Here is a 13,191-nt window from a genome sequence, read left to right as displayed (position 1 = left end):
CAGGGCTATGCGCTTCTCCCCCACATTCTACCGGCTGTGGGCTCGGCACAAAGCACCTTACAGAGCAGCAGCCGGGAGCTGGGAAATAGTCCTGAGCCTTTCATCACACCGTGAAGCCTCTGGGCTTCTGGCCAAGTTCCTCTAAGTGGTCTGGTGGGCAGGTACTGCTGCGTGATGAACTACATAGGGTACTATTTACTATTAAAAGAACACAGGATCACATTACACAGATCAGTCTGGTCAGCCAGCCAGAGGGAATTTTCTGGAAAAGCATGAAGCCAATGGGGGCTGCTATGGCCTACTTACACAACAACACCCATCCTCATCTCTCAGGAACTCTCTGTATCTCGTCTCCAGGGACCTCATTACCTGAGGGCTTCTGGAGTCATCTCGCAACCTCAGATCCCTCTTTCCATCCAAGGCTAAGCATTCATATACTCCCAACCCTGTGCATTTCCAGGGTCGTGGTTTGGCTCAAGCTAACATATTCTGCTACCTGTAGCTGTCAGTGCTTCTCACGTGGGCCATGGAGACAGAAGCTAGAATTCCATCTGTGAGGCTATCCTGACACTGCTTTCGGAGCTGTCCTTTATTTAATAAGTATTTATTAAAGGCATAATGTGTCTCAAGCTCTCTGGGTAGGTAAGTGACCAGTATAATACCCTGCCTTTGTGAGGATTGGGGACAGGCATGGGAAAACAAGGCAATGAACAGGTAAGCAAATAAATAGCACCATCTCATAAAATGAGAGAAAATGAGGCAAGCAGGTGGACAACAGTATACAGGATAGGGAGTACTTTAGGAGACGATGAGGAGAGGAATCTTGGGAGTCTCATTCGAGCTGAGACTCAGAGGTTGAGAAGGTACCGGGACAGGAGTGATTCAAGTAAAGGACAAATATCCTCCTTTGCCAGGCTAACAGTGTTCAAGAACACAAAAGCCCTGCGTGACTGGGAAGACAGGGTTAGTTTGGAGGCAGAGTCGCAGAGATGAGCAGGCACAGTGTGCATTCTCGCCTGGCAGCAACAGGAAACTTGGCCAGCTACGAACTGCTAGCGGATAGAACAAGGGTAGCGTGCTCGGAGCAAAGGCTGCCTGGAGCATCCGTGCCCAGGCCTGCAGCTGAGCCACTGAAGGAAGTTCAGAATCTGAGCATGTGTCAGTCTGACATCTCGCCTCACCTGGGCCTCACCAGTCACGTGAGTGCCTCGTTTTCATCACTGATAAGGCCCACATCTATCTCTGCCCCCAAGGAAGAACCCTGATCGTGGGTCCCAGACAGCGGCCGAGGGATGATCACTGGATAGCTGCTTGTGACTGAGGCCACCTACCCCAACAAATGCCACGTGTGTTTGTTGTCAAGCTCCTTGGCAGTGGTTGCCAGGTGCTGTCTTCTGAAGAGGTAACAGTCTTTGCTGGCCGTATGTGTCTTTTGACTGAACAGTGAAACCCAGAGAACCTCCCAGTTCTCTCTCCAGCTTCCATCAAGGAATCATGGGGGAACTCTAACCTTGGCCCATGGCTTCTAGAAAGACATACACCCCTCTGGATGCCCTAGGAGGAAAGTTAGACCAGGTCTTTTCTCTGGCATTCAGGATACTGATGCCAACAAAGGAAGGGCATAAACATGCAGTCACAGATGGCAGGGCGGACGACACACACCACCTGTCTCGTGCGGACAGGCCAGGCCCTACCTATTTCCTCCAGTTGCTTTCTGCTACTCCTTCCTCCCTCTTCTCCTGACTTTCTCAGTGTCCATGCTGCTTCTCACACCCTCTGGAGTGTCAGCCTTCAGAATGTGTTCTCAGGCCCTTTCAGGATGTGCCCTCGGGCCTTCTATGATTTTCTTTCTTTATTATATTTTCACATATTTCCTCTATTATTTTCTTATGACTGTCATAATAAATTACCACAAGCTTGGTGACTTAAAATAACAGAAATTCATTTTCACATGGTTTCAGGGGCTGGAAGTCTGAAATCAATTTCGCGGGGCTGAAATCAGAGTCAGGACAGGGCCATGCTCCCTCCGGAAGCTCCAAGGGAGCCTTTTCCATGTTCTTCCAGTTTCTGATGGCTGTCAACATTCCTGGGATTATGACCACATCATTCCAGTGTCGGCTCTAGAGTCACACTGTCTTCTCTTCTACCTGCCCCATCTTATGAGTGCAGTGATGACTAAGATCTACCTAGATAATCTAGAATATTCTCCCATCTCAGATCCTTTAATTCAATTGCATATATAGTCTCTTCTGTCATATAAGGTAACAGTCACAGATTTCCAAAATACAGGTATGGATCTCCCTATTCTTAGTTTGTGGAGGGGTGTTGCTCAGGCTTTCTCGGCCCTGCTTTCATTCTATACTCTTTCTCTGAAAAAGATGCGGCATGTCCTTTAGACATTGAATCCCCACTTTCTGACTCTGCGGCTATGTGACCTTGTGCACTGGCATATGCTTAACCTCTCTGAGCCTCGGTGTTGTTATCTGAAGACTCGGGTCAGCAGCTGCTGCATCGTAGAACTGTGGCAGTTATATTAAAGCCCTGGGAACAGAAAAGGAGCCGAGCTCATCTTGACTACTGTCTTTTTCCAGCTCTGCAACGGCCATCCCGACAGAGATTTTCAGCGTCAGAACTGTGAGCAGCTTCAACGACAGGACTTTGAAGATACAGCGTTAATTGTTTCCATCTGCCTGCCAGGATTGACGCGCTATATAAACATCTCATTCCAACCTTAGTGAAATGCTTCAACAATCTCAGGGCCCCCAAAATAGACACCCCAGAAGGAACCAGGGAGGATCCCAAGGAATTGCAGCTTGCAAAACGATCTTGTCCCTACTCTTGTCCCACCCCCACCACCTCCCTACTTGTGCCTTTGGAAAGTCATTGAAAAGCATCCACCCACAGTCAAATCAAGACCTGATTTGATCAGTTTACCACAAGACAAGTTGCATCCACCTCTCCTCAAAGGAAAAGAGTCTTCTACTCCATTCATGCTTAAGCTCAAAAGACTAAAGACACCAGGGCTCTGTTCTTCCAGAACTCTCTGCCGTGACTTCTGCATTACTGTGACCAAACACAGGACAGGAGTGACTTACTTACAGAGGTGTGATTTTCTTTGTCTTGGTTTCAAAGGCACTCTCCCTCATGGCAAGGATAGCAGCTCTTCCCATGATGGCTGTGGTGGCTTGAATAGGAATGGCCTCCATAGGCTCCCATAGGCTCATATATTTGAATGCTTGGTTATTAAGGAGTGGTGCTACTTGAGAGGGATTGGTAGGTGTGGCCTTGTTGAAGGAAGTGTGTCATTGGGGGCGGGATTTGGGGTTTCAGAAGTCCAAGTCAGGCTGTATTAATTAGGGAATGAAGAAACACCATGACCAAAGCAACTCTTATAAAAGAAAACACTTCATTGTGGCTGGCTTACAGTTCAGAGGTTTAGTCCATAATCAGCATGCTGGAAAGCATGGTAGCATGCAGGCAGACATGGTGCTGGAGGAGCTGAGAGTTCTACAGCTGAATTGGCTAGCAGTAGGAAAAGAGAGCGTCCCGGGGCCTGGCTTGGGCTTCTGAAACCCTAAAGCCCACTCTCAGTGACACACTTCCTCCAACAAGGTCACACCTACTCCAACAAGGTCACACCTCCTAATAGTGCTACTCTGTGGTGACCAATCATCCAAATATATTAGCTTATGGGGACCATATCTAGTCAAACCACCACACAGGCCCAGCGGCTGTCTCTCGTTACCTGTTTCCTACAGATCTGAATATAGAACTCTCAACTTCTCCAGCACCATGGCTGCCTACTTGCCACCATGCTTCCTAACAGGACAACAATAGACTAAACCTCTGAAACAGCAATCAAGCCCCAAGCAAATGCTTTCTTCTATAAGGGTTACCAAGGTCATGGCGTCTCTTCATAGCAATAAAACATTAACTAAGACAGTGATCAAACAGGAAGCAGAGTGAGAGGTGGAACCAGGGGCAGGCATGACCTTCAAAGGCCAGCTGCTGGTAACTTAGCAAGGCCCCCACATCCTCAAAGTTACATACCCTTCTGAGACAGTGCCACCAGCCAGTGACCTCAAGATCTGGAACATTCCAGATCCATAACATAATAAGTATAAAGTGCCTGAAATTGTGCCACTATGGCTTCTCCACATGTATCTTTTCTGTCCTCCAAGCCGCATGACCCATCCACGTGGTGGAGACAGCACAGTAGTGACATGACTTGGAGCAAGGACACTCTTGAACCCGTCTGTCCCCATCTACTAGGCCAGGATGGCAGTTCCTACCTTACAGGTTAGGGGAGATGGCAACTCCAAAGTGGCTGCTCTCTCATCTGTACCCGGATGCATTAGCCAATGGCATCCATCTGGAGGACCAAGTTAGAGTCATTTGAGGTGGCATGTCTCCTACCCCACCCCAAGTCATTGACATGCTATCTCTCATGTTTTTTACAGTCTCATTCACTTAAGAAAAAGTTTCTGCCATGTAGATGCACTTGTTTCCAAAAGAAACCGTTTGTTCTTATAGAAATGGGAAACTTGTATCATTAGACATAACGAGAAGGAAATTATAACCATTCTTTTTAATGTAATGAATTCATGACAGGCAATATGCTCCAGAGACTCTGAGCCTGGGGCCTGGTCTTTTCTTCTGAAAGGAACAATTAGTTTGAGAAATGGGGAAAGCACATGGTTCTAAACATACTGTCTTTCTGACATTATCTGAAAGCTTTAAAGTCAAATGTCAAAAACATAACTCAAGATTATTAATACAGCTTTCTGTTCCACCTGTGCACAAACGGTCCTGCCTGCCCTTCTAGAAGCACAGCTTGAGCCTTTCCGAAGTCTTGTGGGACTGGAGCTATGTCCTCAGCATAAGCTGGCTGAAGCCTCGGTGTCACATTTGATGGTAATGAATTGTAGGGAATAGAGAACTTGACAGCTTTCAGAGTTTCCTTAAACTTTTGAAGTTTCCATGAAAATGCTTTAACCCCCCAAACAAGGCAAAGAAAGTGGAATTTAACCACTGTAGAATTACAAAGGTCACATGACTATAAGAGGGAGGGAGAAACCTGTTAGCTAAGGAGGCTCGTTAGAGCTACCCCTGTTTATGTAGCTATCATCTTATTTAGGTGATGAGTTTAAAAAGTGCTTGTGTAAGCCAGGCAGTGGTGGTGCACGCCTTTAATCCCAGCACTTGGGAGGCAGAGGCAGGTGGATCTTTGTGAGTTTGAGGCCAACCTGGTCTACAAGCACTAGTTCCAGGACAGGCTCTAAAGCTATAAAGAAACCCCGTCTCAAACAACAAAAACAAAAGTGCTTGTGTATTGAGCCTTTAAGTCAAGCTTCAAAATACTATGCTCCACCAATCCAGCGATTTACATTTCAAAAGAATCACTGCTTGTTCCTCATGGTTTGTTCATCCTGCTTTCTTATAGAACCCAGGACCACCAGCCCAGGAATGGCACCACCCACCATGGGCTGGACCCTCCCCTATTGATCAATAATTGAGAAAATACTATACAACTGGATCTCATGGAGGAATTTCCTCAACTGAGGCTTCTTCCTCCCTGATGACTCTAACTCGTGTCAAGCTGACACACAAAACCAGCCAGTACAGATGCCTATCAACAGATAAATGATAAAATGTGGTATAGAAATACAAGGGGGTTTTATTTGATCATAAATAAAAATGAAATTCTATCACTTGAAAGAAAGTGGAGGAAGCTATGTATGTAATGTTAAGCAAAACAATCTGGGTGAGAGGGGCAAGAGGATAGGACAATGAGGAAAAGGAAGATAGATACGCATGTTTTCTCTGATATTTAAAATCTAGTTTTATTTATGACAGAAGGGAGACTATCTAGGAGACAGAAGGGAAAAGGAAGGACAAGAGTGGACAGTAGAGGAGAGAACATGAGCAAAGGACAGTGATGTGCAAACATGAAAATGCCATAATGAAGCCCATTACTTTGCATGCTAAACACACGCACACCCAGGCACGCACACACACATTTGCATGCACTCTCGTGCATGCATGAGGCAAAAACTGGTAGAACTGCAATGGGAAATAAACAGTGCATTATTGCAGCTGCAGATGTCAACACTCCTCTCTCAGTAATTAACAGACTCAGCAGGCAGAAAATCAATGAAGATGTAGTTAAACTGAGTGCCTCATCCGCCGACTGGACCCAATTGACATCTATAGACTACTTAATCCAGAAGACTATATATTCTTTTCAGGCTCAAATGGAACTTTTACCAAGACCTACCACAATTGTACACCATAAAACACACTTTAACAAATTTCCAGAGATCATACAAATTATTTTCAGCAGAATTAAACTGAAAATAAGTAACAGAGGAGCTGGAGAGATGGCTCTGCAGGTAAAATCACTTTCTGCACACAAGAAGGAGTGTTGAGTGAGTTTTCTGTCCTACCTGGTTCATTCAGTTCCAAAGAAATCACACAGAGGTCTACATTAATTATAAACTGATTGGCCCATTAGCTCAAGATTCTTATTAATTAATTCTTATAACTTACATTAGCCCATAATTCTTGCTTGAGTTAGCCACATGGCTTGGTACCTTTTCCTGTGAGACAGTCACGTCTTGCTTGCTCTGTGTCTGGATCATGACTGCAGACTGAAACTTCCCTCTTCCCAGAATTCTCGTTGCCCGCGTCTACTTCCTGCCTGGCTACTAACCAATCAACATTTTATTCAAAATAATACAAGTGACAGGATAAAAGACTTTTGTCCCACAACAAAGGAGTACTGGGATTCAGAGTTCCAGCAATGTAAATCCTAAGCTGACATGGGAGCCTGCCTGTGATTCCAGTTAGACTAACCAAATTGTTGAGCTCTGAGTTCAGGTGAGGACCCTGCTTCAATATATAAGAGAGTGACTGAGGAAAACAGCCCCATTCATGATTTCTCAGCTAATCAGAAATAAAAAGAAATTTTCTCATCATGATTACAATAACAGCAATAGCAACAACAAAGGGACACAGCCAACAACTCACTGGTTTATCAGTCAATGATTAGAAAAGCAAAATACAGAATGTTCATACAATGAAATATCATTCAGTCATCAAAAGGATAAAGTAATGATACATGCTACAACATGCCTAAACTTTGAAAATCTATATATGATTGTTGATTTTATTCATAACATAAGCTTTATTTATAATATCAAAAAATTGTTAACAATGGAAATATCCTTTGTCTAGTGAGTGGATCTACATATCGTGGTATAGTCAAACCATAAAATACCTACAGGGAAATAAAAATCAGTGAGTGATATGTGTAGTAATGTGGATGGATTGCAAGGGCATTGAGCCAAGTGGAAAATGCCAGTTTCCAATGATCATGTATTGTGTAATAAGTTTAAAAATGTGTTAGCAAGATGAGGGCTGCAGACTGGGCCCACTCATAACTCCCTTTTAATCTGGGAATTAAATTTATTTGCATTTTTAGAGCAACGTATTAAAATTAAAAATATAATCCTTCAAAGCTGTCACCAACCCATCATTACCTACAGAATGTCCCTAAATGCTACACAGAACGACATGAACAGGAGGGAACACCCACAGTTAACATAGATGCGCCTGGAATAAGAATGCCCAGAAACAAGATAAACACACTGAAGGGCAGATTCCCACAGGAGCCGGGGCCAGGCAACTCTGGAAGCACCCCCAAAACAGAGAACATGATCCCCCGTCCCTGTGCAGCAACCGATGAGGAACAAATCTCTGACTGAGGGGACACAGACAGGACAGTGGCTCGAGGGTTCTCGCCCTGTCATAAACCTCACCGAATCAAATCTTGTTTTAAACTAGTCTTACGAACTACAATTATCCCATTCAGACAAACTCAGCCACCCAGCGTAGATTATTAAACAGTCGTGGCTGGGGAAGAACAGCTTAATTCTGTGTATCCCACTGACGCCCAGATCTCACTTCTGCCCAGACAGGCAACGTGAGAGCTAACAGTGGGAGCCACAGAGGCATTTCCCAGCATTCCGTGCTGTTAGGCTTCGGGAGAGAAGGTGCTGGGCTGTTTTCTGCGCTTCACCCCACCCCTACACAGGCCTCCTCAGTCCTGGAATTAGCAAGCTGTGTCTCCCTGTGGCATCTACAAACTGCAGTGCAGCAGACACAGCTAGATCGCGTAAGAGAGAAAGGTCAAGTTGCAAGTGAGTTCGATTTGAGCAGTTAGAAAGGAAGGAGTCATGGAGGTCCCAAGAGATCCTGAGATTAAGGAAAAGTCATTCTGCAACTAGACAGATGGCTCAGAAATTAAGAATTTATACTGTGCATGCAACTAAAAACTGCCTTTGCCTCCAACTCCAAGAGATTTATTACCCTCTTCAAATACGCACACACATGCATGTACACGCATGCAGATGCGCACACACGCATGCGCTTGCACACATACATCTCTTTTATGTGCATTGGTGTTTTGCCTGCATTTATGTCTGTGTGAGGGTGTCAAATCACTTGGATCTAGAATATAGATAGTTGCGAGCTGCCATGTGGGTGCTGGAATTTGAACTTAGGTTCTCTGGAAGAGCAGACAGTTATCCACTAAGCCAACTCTCTAGCCCCCACATATATTTTTCTTAAAAGAGAAGGCATAAAGAAATTATAATGTATTATTTTAAAAGCGTGACGAATTGTCTACCCTATATGAAACAAAAGATACGCAAACAGAAACAGTCGTGAGGTTGCTCCTCTGCTTACCAAGTGAGCTTTGTTGATGGGCATTCAATGCTCTGAAGTCTCCTGGAGGCTGCTGCCCTCAAAGACCTAAGATGCTGGCCTGTTTGAGTCTATACAGCCATTCGGCATTTGCAGTATGAGCCACGGACTGCCCATACCTGCCATCATATTCTTCCTTCCTGGGAATGTATGCTAAGGATGGAATTGAAAAAGAAGTGTGTGGAAAGATGTTTTCCTTGACACTGTCCCAAGGACAGCCAGATGTTTGTGGCCCGCAGAGTACTTTCTGCCTAGCAACTCTTATTGAATCACTCCACATGTTCTGAAGCTGTCAACAGTCACCCCGTCACGTTCACAGCTCTGTCCCAAACTCAGACTTTAGCCTGTGTCTATAGCTGCTGCTTAACTTTGCTTGGCTTTTCAAGAGTGAACTCTCTTTCTCTCCTCCTCCTCTACCCTTCCTCATCTAAATACATGGTGCACCCACTGCTATGGTGTGTTCAAAATGGATCCCCAGCAAGGCAATACTTGGAGGTGTCGCCTTGGGGACTTTACCCTTGTGGATGGGATTAGGTGCCTTTTAAGTTTAATGTCCTTCTACCTTCTGCTAATTGAGGACATGGCACTCTTCTCCTCAAAGGACACTGTGTTCAAGGTGCCATCCTGGAAGCAGAGACTGGACCATCACCAGACAGACAGCCCACTGGTATCTTCATCTTGGACTTCATCTTAGCAGAGCTGTTAAAAACACAGTTCTGCTCTTTCGAAAACATTCAGTCTCCAGCATTCTTCCACAGCAGTGCACAAGGAACAAGCCGACTGCCTTTCTAGGCACTCAGGCCAAACCTTCAGGTATCACTGTTGGTCCCTTCCCATCCTCAACTCCCCATCCACCTTCAACTCTTTCTTAAAAAATCTATTTTTATCTCCAGCACTGAAAACTGGCTGCCACTGTTGTCTACATCATCAGCCCCACTCCCTAAATGCTCCCCGCAATCCTCCTGCTCCACCATGGTCTAAGCCATCAGCCCCACTCCCTGAGTGCTCCCTGTAGTTCTCCTGCTCCACCATGGTCTAAGCCATCAGCCCCACTCCCTGAGTGCTCCCTGTAGTCCTCCCGAAAGGTTTCTTTCATCCCTGTCTTGCTGACTTTCCAGTCTTTTTTCTACCCTGCAGAATCCTTATTCCCAAAACCCAAATCCAACCTTCAGCAGCTTTCCATTCCCTACAGGATCTGTTCTGATCAACATTCCAGAAAAAGGCTCAGGACCCTCAGGCCCCACCCTTGTAGCTGCCCCACCCCCTGTCACCACAGCCTTTTTTATCTTCAGGTGTATCACACACTTCTTTCCTGTCCTTGCTATCCCAGCTGGAACGCTGGATGAACGGTTGAGGATATTGAGAGCTGTTTCTACTCTGTGGATATATTTTATCCAGAAATGAAGAGATAAATGAAGCCTGAGATTGTGGTTTATCCCTGTCAACCAAGTGTCTGACTGGAGGCTGAGATGGAAGCAAGACTTGACTCCTTAATAAGACTTCATCAAAACACCAGAAGAGGAATAGAAAAGGGATGGAAGGAGGGAGAGGAAGAGCAGGTAGAAGAAAGGAAATGCTTCGATGGTACTTTTGGAAATGCCCAACATTTAGTTGGTGCCAGACTACCGGGACTAGACCTTTCCACCACTCCCTAAGAACTTCCTCCCCTCTTCTGTCACCTCCCGCTCACTTTGTGTCGCCAACTGTACTATTTCCAACAACCCGGGGCAAACACAGCCACTTTACTTCCTGGAGATACAAGAATAAAGAGATCGATGGCCAAGGGAAGGAAAACTGGGCAGACAATTCATGAAGAGCGACGTGACGGCCAGGTTTCCGTAGAGTCCCCAAAGAAGACATCTGCAGAGTAAGCCTTTATGCTGTGGCAGTCACAAGGCCATGGACACTCGCAAGGAACGGGGAATCACTAAATAGAGGAGCTAGACAAACTCTGAGGTCAGCATGGAACCAGCCCTTGCTTTACTTCAGGAGAGTTATGTATTCTCTTTGCACAATAAGTCACCATGTCAGGCGTATGCTAATTTCTCAACTAACACCATCTACTCACGTTATTAACACTTGGCATGCGTGAGCACAGGAAACAATGCAGGTGTATGCAGAACTATGGCTTGAGAACAGAAATGACAGAAGTCAAATCAAACTTTCTAATATCTAGTGGGCTCATGTGACCTTAAGGGTCAGAGCTTAGGGTAGATCTGCAGAGTGAGAGAGTTAAGAACATCCATCACCAAAAAAAGAAAAAAAATCTAGAAAGCTCTGATTAACTGTTTGGGGTTTTTTTTGTTTGTTTGGTTGGTTTTTGGATTTTTTGTTTTGTTTTGTTTTGTTTTTTTGGTTTTTCGAGACAGGGTTTCTCTGTGTTGCTTTGGAGCCTGTCCTGGAACTAGCTCTTGTAGACCAGACTGGCCTCGAACTCCACAGAGATCCTCCTGCCTCTGCCTCCCGAGTGCTGGGATTAAAAGCGTGTGCCACGACCGCCTGGCTGATTAACTGTTATATTGGCACTTTAAGCTGTTATTCAGGTCTACTGTTTTGGTTCCTGCCAACTCAAATTTATATCGACAAACATGAAGGTGGAAGAGGTATGTTTTTAAGCAATATTCAAAACAGTCATTTCTGGGAAACAGAAACGTTATTGCTTACTGGAAGAATACACACTAAATGCTGCCATGTGGCTGTTGTTGTTCCCACTTTACAGATGTGGAAACTGAGTCTTGGGAACTTTAATTGTTTCAATTCACACAGAAGTCAAGCTGCAAGGCAGTAGCCGAAAGAGGGAAGAGTCTGACTACAGTTCGTGTCTTCTCTTCTGAGTCCCCCCTTTCTGCTTAGACAACAAATGCCATATTATCAGACCCTGCAGAGGCCTGTGGTAAATACTCTCCCAGGATCACTAATGCAGGACCTGACCCAGATGTATCATCCTAATTCTCCCAGTCTCCTCTGCCACAGATTCACACTTTCCCTGATTCAGATTTACAGGAGAAAAGAGAGCCATGTCCAGCGGTACCTGTGTCCTTTGTCAACGGCTGCATCCAGATATCTCTGCGAACTGGTCTAGGCCTTCAGCTTAGAAAAACTTCCCAGCCATAAACAGGATCAACGGCCTGCAAGTCTCTTTCCTGAAGGAGCAGCACAGCCTGCTGAGGCTGCCTTTGTTTACCATTTGTCTCTAAGCACTGGCTGCCCAGTGAACAAGTCAACAAGGCCAGTCACTTTCCCACCTCTCTTCTCTCTGGCCAGTAACAGGCAGAGTCGCCCAGCGGCCTTTTCAAGGCCAGTGGGCCCAAGGGCAGTAAGAGCTCAATCGGATTAGGTGCCACTGAAGGACTGAAGGCTGCAGGGGCCGGCTCAGGGAGGCTTTTACAGTGACGTTGCTTTATCACCTGGTCCAATAAAAGAAAGATCCCTGCAATGAAGAGGGTGGCAGGGGGGCCACATCTCAAGAGTCACAACTCGGTTTCATCGGTTCCCCAGTCCTCCCTGCCCCTGAAGGGTCAGACTTCTGACCTGCACCCCAGTAACCCATAAGCATAGACAATCCTACCTAGGCCCAAGATCTTGGAGCTGCTGGTGGAAAGACCAGAGGAAGCCACCAACCTCTGTTCCCTGAATTCAGGAAGGACAAAGTCGGGACAAAGAAGAGCAAGAGACAGATAGCTCTTTAGAGGTGGCCAGGAGAGAACAAATCTTTTAAGCTCTTTCGGAATTAGCAGTGTCAAACTGAGAAATATTTTTGAAAGGAAGAATATAAGGCTTTTGTTGATGGAAATAATCTAATGCGTGTTTGATCCAGCTGGTGGGACCAGTGAATGAGTGTATTCTTATCTCTTTAAGGAGTGCAAAGTGCACACCACCTTTGCAAACCCAGCCACTCAGAAGTACACTTCCGAAAGCCCATGTAAGCATCTAAAAACAGATACACCCTGCAGTCTAGCTGTTTTATTTCAATTTTTAATAACATGTAAAGTTGCTTAGTATGTCTTTGTAATGCCAAAACCCTAAAAACTATCAAGTTCCTGTCAACAGTGGGTCTGCAAACAGAGTGTGGTTCACATACAGAAGAAAAGGAAATGCTTGGCTGTGCAGAGGAGAGAATCATATCTGGGTCTCAGGCAACGCAACAGCTGCTCAGCAAGTATTTAAAAAAGTAAAAAGTGTCGCACAGCCCAATACGATTAATTTCCTTGCAAATAGATAAATATAAAAATCAGGCATCCAAGGACTAGAGATGGCTCAGTGACTAACCCTAAGCAGGTTTCACTTGCAGCATCCACGTGGCAGCTCACACCATATGTAACTCCAGATCCAGGGGGACACAAGGCCTTCCTCTGGCCTCTGAGGGCACTGCATATACCACATGATGCATAGATATGCATGCAAGCAAAACACCCCCACACATAA

General features: G+C 45.4%; 1 protein-coding gene across 1 annotated transcript in view; it reads right to left on the bottom strand.

The window, feature by feature from the left end:
• Nucleotides 1–11,819, bottom strand: part of Frmpd2 (FERM and PDZ domain containing 2) — a 113,931-nt gene extending 102,112 nt beyond the window's left edge. Inside the window, exon 1 of the mRNA XM_057770006.1 lies at nt 11,798–11,819. The gene's annotated coding sequence lies outside the window, so the exon portion shown is untranslated. The remainder of the gene's footprint in view (nt 1–11,797) is intronic.
• Nucleotides 11,820–13,191: the final 1,372 nt, after the last annotated feature.

The sequence above is a fragment of the Chionomys nivalis genome, chromosome 5, assembly GCF_950005125.1.
Source record: "Chionomys nivalis chromosome 5, mChiNiv1.1, whole genome shotgun sequence".
Classification (NCBI taxonomy): domain Eukaryota; kingdom Metazoa; phylum Chordata; class Mammalia; order Rodentia; family Cricetidae; genus Chionomys; species Chionomys nivalis.
The sequence above is the reverse complement of the archived record's forward strand: the minus strand, read 5'-3'. Positions and strand labels throughout refer to the sequence as shown.